This window comes from Peromyscus eremicus, chromosome 13 (assembly GCF_949786415.1).
Source record: "Peromyscus eremicus chromosome 13, PerEre_H2_v1, whole genome shotgun sequence".
Classification (NCBI taxonomy): domain Eukaryota; kingdom Metazoa; phylum Chordata; class Mammalia; order Rodentia; family Cricetidae; genus Peromyscus; species Peromyscus eremicus.
Genome location: NC_081429.1, coordinates 36,914,185 through 36,927,433, shown reverse-complemented (window position 1 = coordinate 36,927,433; position 13,249 = coordinate 36,914,185). Strand labels below are relative to the sequence as shown.

Sequence of the window (13,249 nt, the reverse complement as noted above, 5' to 3'; positions counted from 1 at the left end):
TCTAAATTATTTCCATCAGGTTCATCTTCTCATTGATTATTCTCTAAATTTCTGTAGCTTGCTCTCTGAGAAAGATCCATTGCCCTCCAACTGTCTCTGTAGTTCTAAAAATTCAATAGGTCCAATGACATCTGAAACAGGCGGCAGATCTCTTCTGTGTGGGGTGAGAATGAAGGACTCACTTAAAGTTCTTAAAGTCCTCCCTTGAATCCCACAGAGCAGGTAGGTAGTTGTAGTTACGTCCCCGATTAGTCCTGTCCCGCCACATGGTTGAATTTAGAGAAAGGTGAGTGGGAGGGAGTCAAAGTGGCTTGAGCTACCTCTTCTAATCTGACTCAAACTCATGGAATTTTAGTGGAAATTCTTTAATAGAGTCTGGGCACCGCATGGTCCATAGTGGTTAGGTAGAATGAATTGAGTCGTGGATTCCCAGAACGGAGCCTTTAACTGCAGGACTACAGTTCCCAGAATTCCGCTCGCAGAGTTCCAGAGTGCCACCAAGGCTGCGCGTGCGCAACTCTCTTGCATTTTTTTTTTTTTTTTCAAAAAACCTCCCCCCACCCCCCTCTCCCGTCCATTCTCTAGGCAGCATAAAGCGCTCGGATTCGGCGCGCCTGCCTCGGGCCCGCCCCCTTCCCGCCCCTTCCTGGCCTTCGGTCTGTCTGCTAGGGGCGCGCGCAGCGCGCGGCAGACGGCCGGCGGCGTCGGCGGCGGAGTGCGGGTCGCGTGGCAGAGCGTGGTTGCTAGGGACACCTGAGGTCGCCCGCTCGCCCAGCAGGCGCAGCGAGGAAGCAGCGCGGAGCCGGCGCCAAGCCGTGGTGAAGGAGGGTACCCTAGGTGAGTGTGGCCGCGGAGCTGGGGCCCCACCCCGGCCGGCCGCTCCCGCTTGCCTCGGCCCCGGCCTTTGGCACGGGCCCCCAGCCCCGCTTCCGGTCCGCCACTTCGCCATTCTCCGGTGAGGCCGGCACCGCGGCCTCCTCCCCGGCCCGCTCCCGAGCCCTCCTCGGCAGCCGCCACGCGGGGAGAACTTAGTTGGCTTCTCGGGCGGCCCGAGCCCCGCAGCCTACTCGGTCCTGGCTCCAGCGGGTCGTCTTTCCCGCCGCGCTGCGGTTTAAATTCTGGCTTGGGTTGGAGACCAGGCTCTTCTCAAGGCCTGCTTTTCCTCGACCCCACTCGGAGTTATCCGTCAGCACTTCCCTAGAGTCCAAGCAGGAGCTGTGATCCTATGTAATTTAACTCATTTATCTAGCCATTTCTTCATTTAATCATTTACAGACAGTTTTTTACAAACATCGACAAGTAGGTAAAGAGCGAAGCCACACTATGAAAGGTCCTAGGGAGGGTACATTGGCGAGCAAGACAAACATGCTTTCAAGAGTTTACAGAACGGGGGATTTTTAATCAAGTATTTGCCATACTGTGTGGTATGTGCTGTGATAGAAATGGAGCACTTAACCGAGACCTGTTCGGAAAAATACGTCACCCCACCTCCACTCTTTACATTCCAGTTCTGAATCTTGGGAATGTTTTAATCCTTTTTTGAGACCCATCCTTTATGGAGTCATGTTGGATATTCCAAATCTCTTCCTTTATTTCAGCGCTTGTTCATTTGGCCAATCTGCAATAATCTGGAGGACCCTTTGAGAGAAGACATCATCGGATCCTATGCTTTCATTTGTTGCAATAAATACGGGGATTATTTGCATAAAACTATTCCCTTTGTTGCCGGGAATGTTACTGGCTACTTACTGACTTGGACTCTTAAGCCTGGCCTTAAAAGTTATCAAATGTTCTGTGGGAATAAGAGGTGGGAAGACATTCAAGTTACAAAGTAGCTTTAGAAAAAGATACAGCAAGGCTTGAAAAGAGCAGCGTGGAGTTGTTTGTTGTGGGCCATTTCTAGAACAGATGGCAAGAGGAATGTTCATAGGGATCACAAACGGTTTGGGGGGTTTTGCTGCATTAGAACTGTATCCTCCAGAGCGGTGGTTTTTGAGCTGGGGTTATGAGGGCCTAAGACTTCACATTATAAGTTTAAATGAATCCATTTCCTGACTTTAACAGTTTCTAGGTAACTCTTTTCTAAGAGGGTCCTAAAAGGAAAGGGAGGGAATGTGTTTCACATATTGCAAATATATATATGAGAAACCAAAAGAAATTTTTTTTCTTAAATGCCAAACTAAGAATGCTTTGGAGATCCTGATTACAGGAAAGCCTCTAGTAATTAAGCTACCTTCTAAACCCTGATAAGTTCCTTCCTGTCTTTCCCTAATATACATTACTGGCTGTGCAGATTGTTCGTTTTTTGTGGGTATTCTGAATTCAGAAAAATACAGCAGTTAAATATGACTAGACCTTTTCTTTCTTTCTTTCTTTCTTTCTTTCTTTCTTTCTTTCTTTCTTTCTTTCTTTCTTTCTTTCTTTCTTTCATTCATTCATTCATTGAGAGCTATCTTGGAACTTGCTCTGTAGACCAGGCTGGCCTTGAACTCAGAGATCCACCTGCCTCTGCCTCTGGCGTGCTAGAATTAAAGGCTGTGCCACCACTGCCTAGCTATGATTTCTTTTTTTCTTTTTGCGGGGGAGGGTGTTTTTGAGATAGGGTCTCTTAAGTAGTCCTGGCTGTTTCTTAAAGGGGGGAGGGGTTCAACTAAGTAGCCCAGGCTAGCCTTGAACTCACTCTCTATAGTTCAGGGTGACTTGAACTTAGTGTTGTAATTATGGGTGTGAGTTACTGTGTCTGGCTTGGAATACACAATTTAAAAAATTCTTACGGGGCCAGGGAGTGAGGTGGTGGCTCACGCCCTTAATCTCAGCACTTGGGAGGCAGAGACAGGTGGATCTCTGTGAGTTCGAGGCCAGCCTGGTCTACAGATCGAGATCAGGACAGGGCACCAAAACTACACAGAGAAACCCTGTCTCAAAAAAAAAAAAAAAAAATTCTTATGGAAAGAAATGAGTAAAATTATGAGTATATTTTTCCATGTAAAGATAAAAAAGCAGGAAAATAACGTCAGGTTTGTGTCTAAGAGTACAGAGGCGGCCGGTGGGTAGGTTGATTAAGGATTTCAGACTAGAGCCAAGTGACACCACAGTCTAGAAATGATACAGCTTAGGGGTCTTGATTAGTTTATTTTTTCTGCCAGTTAAAGAATTAAAAGGCAGGAAAAATCTGAATCGCAACAGGTAGCAGCAGAGAGATCTCAAGCTCCACAAAAAGACTATCCCTTAAATTATTGGAGGAGGAGGAAACAGCCAGATCTCAAGCACCACAAAAAGACTATCCGTTAAATTATTGGGGGGTGAGGAAACAGCCAGATCTCAAGTGCCACAAAAAGACTATCCGTTAAATTATTGGGGGGGGGAACAGCAAGATCTCAAGCGTCACAAAAAGACTATCCCTTAAATTATTGGGGGGTGAGGAAACAGCAAGATCTCAAGTGCCACAAAAAGACTATCAGTTAAATTATTGGGGGGGGGCGAGGAAACATGCACAACCAGACACAGAGAAAAAAATCCTCTGCAAAACAGAGAGGGGACTTGGAAAGCCAAAAATCTAGTCTTTTCTCAAGGCCTGGGGATTTTAAAGCCTCTGGAGAGTCCTCCTGTATTTTAGGGTTGGTCAGTTTGAAGACAGGATGGTTGCTTGGTCCAAAACAGTGGTGTGACATGTCCTAATTAGGCCTTGAATTTGTTGAGCCAGTCCATCAGCAGGGGGCATGGCAGTTTTTTTTTAAAGATTTATTTATTTATTATGTATACAGTATTCTGCCTGCATGTGTCCCTGCAGGCCAGAAGAGGGCACCAGATCTCATTACAGTTGGTTGTGAGCCACCATGTGGTTGCTGGGAATTGAACTCAGGACCTCTGGAAGAGCAGTCAGTGCTCTTAACCACAGAGCCATCTCTCCAGCCCCAGTTTTTTGTTGTTGTTGTTGTTTTTTTTCTTTCAAGGGTGGAGGTTGAGGAAGAAGCTGGCCATCTTGGAAATTCGCCATCTTTCTGCCTATCAAGGAGTGTCTAACTCCTGGTCTTTCCTAAGGAGCCAGTGAGAAAATGGCCATCCAGAGATAGTGAAGATTTTCGTGGTTGGTACTGTGGGAATGCAGAGCCTAGAAGTGAAATCTGGCAGAATGAAGAAAGGTGGACAAGGGTTAGAGTGGAATGGTCTGGGTTTCCACCTTTAGTGGCCACATGGGTCAGGAAACTGTTAAGAGCTGCAAAGAGCCACAGCTGTGAAGGGGAAGATTAGAGTTACATTTTGGAGTAGAATCATCCACACCATGTCCAGGAAGAAGGGCCCAGGAAGCCATTTTGTAGGTCTGGCGCTCTTGAGTGGAGGAGGTGGTTGCCGTGGAAGAGGCTTGCTCTGGGAGCGTGGCAGTGAGGAGGAGTGCAGTGTCTCTAGCCAAGGGAGGAGACTGAGCTTGGAGGAGACAGCACTGAGAGAGAGAGGGAGGTTGAGCATGGGAAGGGAGACAGGAGGGCATGGCCAAGGAAGGGAGTGGCCATGTGGGTGGAGAGCCATCCCTGGTGGGAAGTGAGCCTGCTGCAGGGTCTGCTCAGCACTTAAGATCTGGAGTGGGTTCGTCTTCCCACCAGACTCTGTGACCTTGGAATTGTCTGACCAGAATCTCCCTGGATTTTAGCTTGGGACCAGATGCCCTGACCTGCCAGTAAAGAACAGAGAAAGATGTTTTGTTTTTATTTCCAACGCCCTGAACTTTTCACCTTCTCTGTGAGAGCTGAGAACTGACAATTCTGAGTTCTCTTGGGCACTGAAATACCAAGAACCTTGTCCTTTAGAGGCCTGCTAGATGTGTCCTGGATAGACAGTGCTGCTCCGGGCCAGCTGCTCCCCGACCCCCCCTTTTATTCCTTCATGCATTCCAGAAAGCTCTTTGAGTTTTCTCACCTTCGAGTATTATTGGGGTGCGTGTGCGTGACTGAGTGCGTGCGTGCGTGTGTACACACAAGAGATTATACTCAAGGAGTCATGCTAGTCAGACATTTGTGAGTGTATGTACTAGAGATTATACCCAGGGGTTATGCATGCTAGTCATTTTACCACGATTTGTATCCCCAGGCCATGATGATGGGTGATAATTTTTTTTTTTAGACAAGATCTCATTATTGGTCTGGAGTGATGGCTCAGAGGTTAAGAGTACTGACTGGTCTTCTAGAGGTCCTGAGTTCAATTCCCAGCAACCACATGGTGGCTCACAACCATCTATAATGAGATCTGGTGCCCTCTTCTGGCCTATAGGCATATATGCAGGCAGAACACTGTATAATAAATAAATAAAAAAATCTTAAAAAAAAAAAAAGATCTCATTATGTACTCCCTCCTCGCCTGTGGAACTTGATATGTAGACCAGGCTTGCCTTACTCCACCTGCTTCTGCCTCTCGAGTGCTGGGATTACAGGCTTGTTCCACTATATAGAGCTTTGATTTTTTTTGTAATGTAGGAGGTATATCTCAAATTTACCATATTATAGAAACTGAAATTTACTTCATTTGGAAAAATTAGTAGGTCCATTATTTACATGTTATGGTTAGTATAAATTAAATGTTTTTAAATGAAAATCATTTTTGAGAATGAATTAGATTTTTTTTTTAGATGAAGAGAAGATAACTGGATTTTCATACTTATTTCTTCACTCAATTCTATTTTGATATATTAGTTTTTGTGTTAGGAAGAAAATTTAGGAGAGGTGGCTTAGTGGTTAAGAGCACTGGCTGTTCCTCCAGAGAACCAGGCTCACTGCTGATTTTGGTTTTCCTGGCCTCTTTGAATATTGCATCCTTGTACACAGACATAGATACAGACAAAATACTTAGACATATAAAACAACAACAAAAATATTTAAAAAAAAGAGAATTTGGCCTTAGATGGTTAGAAGGGCCTGAAACACAGGAGCTTGTGAGCATTATACTTTGGTATTATATAAAAGAAGGATCAACTCTTGGTTGGTAGGGCTTTGTTTGCTATTTGGTTGTTCAGAGTTGAAGTTTCACTGGGGAGTTCAGTTTTTTCTAGAATTTTAAGATTTTACTGCATCAGTCTCACAAGTGTGGGATAACCACAGATGTGCGCCACCACACCGGCTTGTATGTATTCTTGACTCCATGATATCATGTGGTAGGCACTGATTGAGTTATACAGCTCTTCCAAACACTGTCATGTTTCTTACACAGTATTTAAAAAAATCATATTTGAAAGCAGGCATGATGGTACCAGTGGGCCTATTACATTAGAGACCAACCCTGTGCTACATAGCAAGACCTTGTCTGAAGACACCAAAAGTGGGCCATTGAGATGGCTCATCAGCTAATAGCACTTGCTGCCAAGCCTGATGACCTGGGTTCAATCCTTGGAACCCACATAGTGGAAGGAGAGAAGAATCATGAAAGTTGTCCTCTGGCCTCCACGTTCTACTGTGACATTAACATGTACACATACTCACAAGTAGAGAAAGAAATGTTGAAAGTTTATATAAAGTTTATATAAAGTAAAATAAAAAGCCATTTGTGTTACCTTCACAATTTCCAAAGAAACAGTCCTGCTTCAAGTGGTGGATACGGTTTTGCCAAAATTCTGATTTTTCTTTGGGAAGCTCAAATTTTCTCATTGGCACTGAGTACTGTCAGCTGTTTACTTGAAGTGACAGGCTTTACTTTGTTTCATTTTCCAGAAATGTCTGCCAGATACCAAAGTCTGAAGGACTTTGTCGCTTATGTCATTCATTCTTTCAAGTAAACATGTTGTTCTGCAGAGAAATCTGGCAGTTCAGTCCCTCGAGTGACACACGAGCTTATGAGCTTAAGTGGTTTTGTGTTTCACTTGGTTTGAGATAAGGGTCTCCTGGAGCCCAGGCTGGCCTGGAACTCCCCGTGTGGTTGAGGATTGCCGTACACTCCTGCCTCTACCTGGAAGTGCTAGGATTCCAGACCTGTGCCACCGTGTGCCACTAGTGTATCTAAGTGCTCTGTTTCGCCATCCCACCCGGGGGCTGGGGTCTGAAACTAGACCTTCGTCTTGTTGGGCAAGTGCTGTCCACGAGCTGTCCCCTCAGATCTTGCCTCTTGTTTGTCACATAGACTATTTGAAACCTAACAATGATTATTGCTGTACTGTGACATGAAATTGCTGACCTTTCAGTGTGCTGCCGGTCAGTCCCGCCTGTGGAGAATCTGAGCAGCTGTTGTCCTGAGCTGGGCTGGGGTGACAGTGGCTCTATTCCTCGTTGCCTTTCTTGTACCATCAGTGGGAAGGTCAGCACAGTGGAAAAGGCGAATATCCTCTTATTTCTGGTAGACAAACAGTTCTGACCTAGTAGAACCTCTGAGAGAGTCTCAGGGCTCCCTCCATCAGGTTCTGTGAACTGTGCTTTGAGGACTGCTGTTTGCCTGAGGTGTCTGTGGAAACTGATAAAAATCAAAACTTGAGAAGAGCTAGTCGCCTGGTCATATAAAGCTTCGACTGGTTTCCCTTGTCCGCAGTCTGTAGTTTTACCCTCTTGGGTCCAGCTGTTGTGACCTGTATCTTTTTCATGGTTTACTCTTTCAGATGCAGTCCTGCACTGTGCTCTGCCAGACTGCCTTTGACTTCACCTTTCTTCACTTGTAGTAATACTGACCTTCCCAAGTTTCTTAAAAACTGGAGTTTGACCTTCTTTGTGTGACTTCTAGAAATCAGTTTGCCTGGGACTAGAGAGGTTGCTCAGGCAGTGGCTGAGAGCTTATCACTGCACATGTGGAGGTCCTGCCTTCAGTTCCCACACAACTAACTGCCTGTGACTCCAGCTCCAGGGGCCTCCGAGGGTACCTGCACTGATGTGCACATACTCACGAGTATCTACATACATACACATGATGAGAAATAAAAATAAACCTTAAAAAATTTATTAAATTCATTGCTTCTCCAGCTTACTTTAGGGGGCTAGAGTGTGGGATTTATCATGTCAGAGAAAGTGGGTTTGATTCCTTCACAAAGCCCTGTCCATTTGCTAGGTGAGTTACTTACATCAAGGGATCTTGTCAGGAACCTTGTGGATTGTATGTAGATGACGAACCATTTCCAGTGCCCCACATTCCCCAGGTGACCTACAGAAACACCTAGATGGAGGAGGTAAAGGAAACTACAGATCTCAGTGCCACGTCCAAGGTAATGATTTAATCAGTGTGTAATGAATAATTGCTTTCTTTTTTTGGCATAGGCTACTAATTGTTCTCACTTGCTTAAAGAAACAAGGCAAAAGTATCCCTGCAGATTGGACAGAACAGAAAAGAGACACACTCTCTCTCTCTCTCTCTCTCTCTCTCTCTCTCTCTCTCTCTCTCTCTCTGTGTGTGTGTGTGTGTGTGTGTGTGTGTGTGTGTGTGTGTGTATGTGTCTCTGTCTCTGTCTCTGTGTGTGTGTGTCTGAGAGAGTGAAAATATGATTTGGGATTGAACCTCAAGCACACCAGGCAACTAACTGCTCTGTTCTAGGCTACATCCCAACTCTTCTTACCTTTTTTTTTTTGTTTTTGAGACAGGATTTCTCTGTGTATCCCTGGCTGTCCTGGAACTTACTCTGTAGACCAGGCTGACCTCGAACTCAGATCTTCCTGCCTTTGTCCCCTGGGTGCTAGGATTAAAATTGTGCACCACCACCGACCGGCCATTTCTTACTTTTTATTTTGAGACAGTCTTTCACTGAGTTGCCCAAGCTGGTCTTGAATTCCTTCTGTAGCTCCTGAAAACCTTGGACCCGTGATCATCCTGATCATCCTCCAGTAAATTAGGATTACAGATCTGCACTATCAGGAGCATCTGATGGCTCTAAGCTGTATTTTAAAAAGAGCATTGTGAGCCATTTGTGGTGATGCATACATGTAGCCGGAAGTTTCTCTAGTCCTACCCAGCCTCAGTGAGGACGAGTCTCTGCCACCCACATCCTTCAGCCGCTGGGTCCCAAGTAAACACACAGAGGCTCGTATTACTTACAAACTGTATGGCCTATTGCTTCAGATTCTTGCTAGCTAGCTCTTTAATCTTTTTTTTTTTTTTTAAGATTTATTTATTTATTATGTATACAACATGTATGACTGCAGGCCGGAAGAGGGCGCCAGATCTCATTACAGATGGTTGTGAGCCACCATGTGGTTGCTGGGAATTGAACTCGGGACCTCTGGAAGAGCAGTCAGTGCTCTTAACCCCTGAGCCATCTCTCCAGCCCCTAGCTCTTTAATCTTAAATTAACCCATTCCTATTAATCTATATGTTGTCACATGACTGTGGCGTTACTGGTCTGCTGGCATCTTGTTGCTCCTTTGGCGGTGGCTGGCGCTCTCTTGACCTTTTTCTTCCTGTCTCTTTAGTTTGAATGTACCACCTATCCTTAATCTGCCTCGCCATTGGCCAAACAGCTTTATTTATCAGCCAATAGAGCAACACATATTCACAGTGTACAGAAAGACACATCACAGCACTTAGGATGGCTAGGCAACAGGATTGCCACAAATTCAGTCATCCTGAGCTACAGAATGGAACGTGGGGGGTGGGGTGGGGGGGGTTAGAGAGAGAGCTCAGATGGTAAGTGCTTGTTGTTCAAGCATGAAGACCTGGGTTTGACTCCTCAGAAGCCACGTAACAACACAAGCATCTGTAATCCCAATGCTCCTATTGAGAGATGGGAGAGAGAGACAGAAGCTGGCAGGAAGCTCACAGGCCAGCTAGCCTGCTATACGATATGGAAAAACAGACACTGTCTTAGACAGGAGAAGGTGAGGACCAACAAACACTTGAGGTTGTCTTCCTACCTCCACATGAGTACTGTGGCATATGCACTTGAGTCACACCCACACTAACACCAAAAAGAAGTAGAAGAGATTCTAAGGAGAAGTAAGTGTAGAAGTAGAGAATTCAGCTGGTGACCGATGATGGTGACCTGATTGAGGTAGTGACTGGAGATCAGGAACAATTCATTAAAAAACTTATTTGAGCTGGGTGCATACCTTTAGTTCCAGCACTCAGGAGTCAGAGGCATGTGGAGCTCTGTTAGTTCGAGGCCAGGCAGGACTGTTACACAGAGAAAGCCTATCTTGGGGTGCGGGGGAAACACCCCAACAAAAACCCACAAATTTTCTTTGAAGCTGGAAATACTTGTTGATAGATTGAGTGGAAGAGAAAGGTCAGCAGAGGTCAGGGTCAAGTCCTCATTACTCTTGGCAGGTTGTAAATTCCTGTGTTACATAGATTTCTGTTCTTGGGCCTGAGACCCTCTCTTTTCCCTAGATCTTTTTTTTTTAGGATTTTATTTTTTTATTATGTATACAGCATATATGCCTGCAGGCCAGAAGAGGGCACCAGATCTCATTACAGATGGTTGTGAGCCACCATGTGGTTGCTGGGAATTGAACTCAGGTCCTCTGAAAGAGCAGTCAGTGCTCTTAACCTCTGAGCCATCTCTCCAGCCCTTTTTTTTTTTTTTTTTTTCCCGGGTTTTTCGAGACAAGGTTTCTCTGTGTAGCTTTGTGCCTTTCCTGGAACTCACTTGGTAGCCCAGGCTGGCCTCGAACTCTGCCTGGCTCTGCCTCCCGAGTGCTGGGATTAAAGGCGTGCGCCACCACCGCCCGGCCTTTTTTTTTTTTTTTTTGAGAGTGGTCATTCACCATGTAGTCCAGGCCTCAGACTTACACTCCTCCTTCCTCAGCCTCGAGTGCTGAAATTATGTCATTGTCACCATACCTGGTTTGAATTTTAGTATATTAAAGTCATAATATGGAATATCAGCGTCTTTCCTGCCCCTGATACTAATTAAAGTTGAACTGGGCAGGGGAGAAGGGTTGATTCGTTCTGGTGTCCTTAGTACTTCTCTCTTGTCCTCTAGTGTGGCTTTCCTAAAAGTTGACATTCCCATCTGCTTTTAAAAAGATGAAAAGATCCTTTGTTCCCTCTTAAATGACAGTAGCTGTAGGAACCTTGATTTCCCACAGTGCCTCTCTTGTTTCATTCTTTCTAGCACCAGAGACCTTCTCTCGGCCTCTCAGGTTCCTGCTTCTCAGCTGTGTGTAGACAGTACCTGCTCTCTCTGCTGAGGATAAGACTTGGGTTTTGTGGACAGGGAGGTTTCTGTGGAGAATCAGGTTTTAATGGCATTCTTCATGCAACCCCAACCCCATAGCATGTTGACTGGCCCCAGAAACTGCTTTGTTAAGCTTCATCTGCCAGACCCTGGTGTTTGCCGCCTCCTCTGAGTTGCCTTGAAACAGAGTTTGCAAATTTACTGACAGATGGATTTTAAAACAGCTACATTTAAAAGACTTCTCATATGGGCATGTGTACCTTAGAGCATGACAGGTGGATTCCTGTTAATCTTATTTTAGGTAGTAGAATGTGCCTGAACGTGAACATCCTGTTGCATCAATATCATTTGTTAAAAAGATGATCCCTTCATGAAATTGCCGAGGCAACAATTAATTGGCCAGAATGTGTTTTATTTCTGGACTCTGTTGTGTCCCATTGGCCTACATGTCTATTCTTAACACTAGTGTCATAGCCTTGTTCTAAATTGTGAAATTAGGCAGAGTAAGTCTCCCAGCTGTTAGGTCTCCTGTTCTGTTCTATTTGTATATAGATTTTCATGTCCACTTGTCAGCTTCATCAGAAAAGCCTTCTGGAATTTGGATAACAATTGCATTTACTCTGTGTATCAATCAGAAAGAATTGCCAACTTCATAGTGAGACTTCTGATTCATGAACATGCTATCTCTTCATAGGTTTACACCTCTAATTTCTTTTAGCAGTTTCTGTATTTTTCATTGTATAGGTCTATACTTTTTGTTAATGTTAAAGTTATTCCTAAGGTTGGGCACATCGATAAGACATCCTTAGTTTTTACAGGAGATAGCGGCAGAAGACTAGCTTGAGCCCAGGTGTTTGAACCTAGCCTGAGCAACACAGCAAGACCCTTTGCCAACCTGAAAGTAACCATATAGGCCCAAACAGGAACCTAGGAGATTTAATTATTTTTGATGATACTGTAAATGGAATTGTTGATTTGCTTGTATGATGCTAGAGATTACACCCAGGGACTGTGCATTAGCTAACTGCTCTACTGTGGAGCTATGACCAGTCTTGGTTTGGCTTGGTTTTTGCAGACAGGTGTACCCATATTGGCCTCACACTGAGAATAGTCTTTAAAAAATTTTTTTTAGATTTACTAATTTTATTATTTTATGTGTATGATTGTTTTGCTGCATGTATGTATGTGTGCCATGTGCATGCCTGGTACCTCCAGAGGTCAGAAGAGGAAGTGAGATATCCTGGGACTGGAGTTCAAGATAGTTGTGAACTACTGTGTGGGTTCTGGGAATGGATCCCAGGTCCTCCAAGAAGTGCTTTTAACTGCTGAGCCAACTCCCCAGCCCTGAGAATAATCTTGAACTTCAGATCCTCTTCCCTCCGTCCCCGATTACAGATCTGGGCCACCATGCCATTTATGTGGTACTGCAGCTTGAACTGAGGGCTTGCTAGGCAAGCGCTCTCCTAACTGATTCCCCCACTGGACCATTTTCTTAGAGTTTGAGTAGGTAAAAGCACTTGCCATGCAAGTGTGAGCCTCTGAATTTGAATCCTCAGAATCCACACATAAGCCAGGAGCAGTAGCTCCTGTTCCTGCAATCCCATGTTCCTACAGGGAGATAGAACGGAAAAGCAGGAGACTCCCCGGGAGCTTGCAAGTAGCTAACCTGGCATATGCAGCAAAAAACCAAGAGCTCTTGTTTCAAACCCAGCAGAAGCTGACTTTACACATACATGAAAGGTGAATTAAAAATTCTTAATTGTTTTTGTGTATCAGCCTTGTACCCTCTGGCCTTACTAAACTTGCTTCTTTATTCTAGTCGGTTTTCTTTTGTAGATTTCTTGGGATTTTATAGATTTCTTAGGACTTTGTGTATGTATGTGTGTCGTCCCCCCCACCTCCATCCCCCCATTGATAGGATTTCTCTTTGTAACATCCTTAGCTGCCCTGGAACTTGATTTGTAAACCAGGCTGGCCTTGGACTCACAGAGATCCACCTGCTTCTGCTTCCTGAGTGCTGGGATTAAAGGCGTGCACCACCACCGCCTGGCTATGGACTTATTTTTTTTTTTAAACATATATTGTGTGCGCGTCAAGTAAGCATGTTCTATAGTGCATGTGTAGAGGTCAGAGGACAACTTGTGGGAGTTGGCTCTCTCCTTCCATGTGGATTCTGAG

The 13,249-nt window shown here is 44.9% G+C and overlaps 1 protein-coding gene across 4 annotated transcripts in view; it reads left to right on the top strand.

Moving 5' to 3' along the window:
• Positions 1-615: 615 nt before the first annotated feature.
• The window catches only part of Ttll4 (tubulin tyrosine ligase like 4), a 46,787-nt gene continuing 34,153 nt past the window's right edge, over positions 616-13,249 (top strand). For 2 of the 4 annotated variants that reach the window (XM_059278571.1, XM_059278570.1), the window contains exon 1: positions 616-837. The gene's annotated coding sequence lies outside the window, so the exon portion shown is untranslated. The remainder of the gene's footprint in view (positions 838-13,249) is intronic. The other 2 variants (XM_059278569.1, XM_059278573.1) reach the window with 2 other exon arrangements.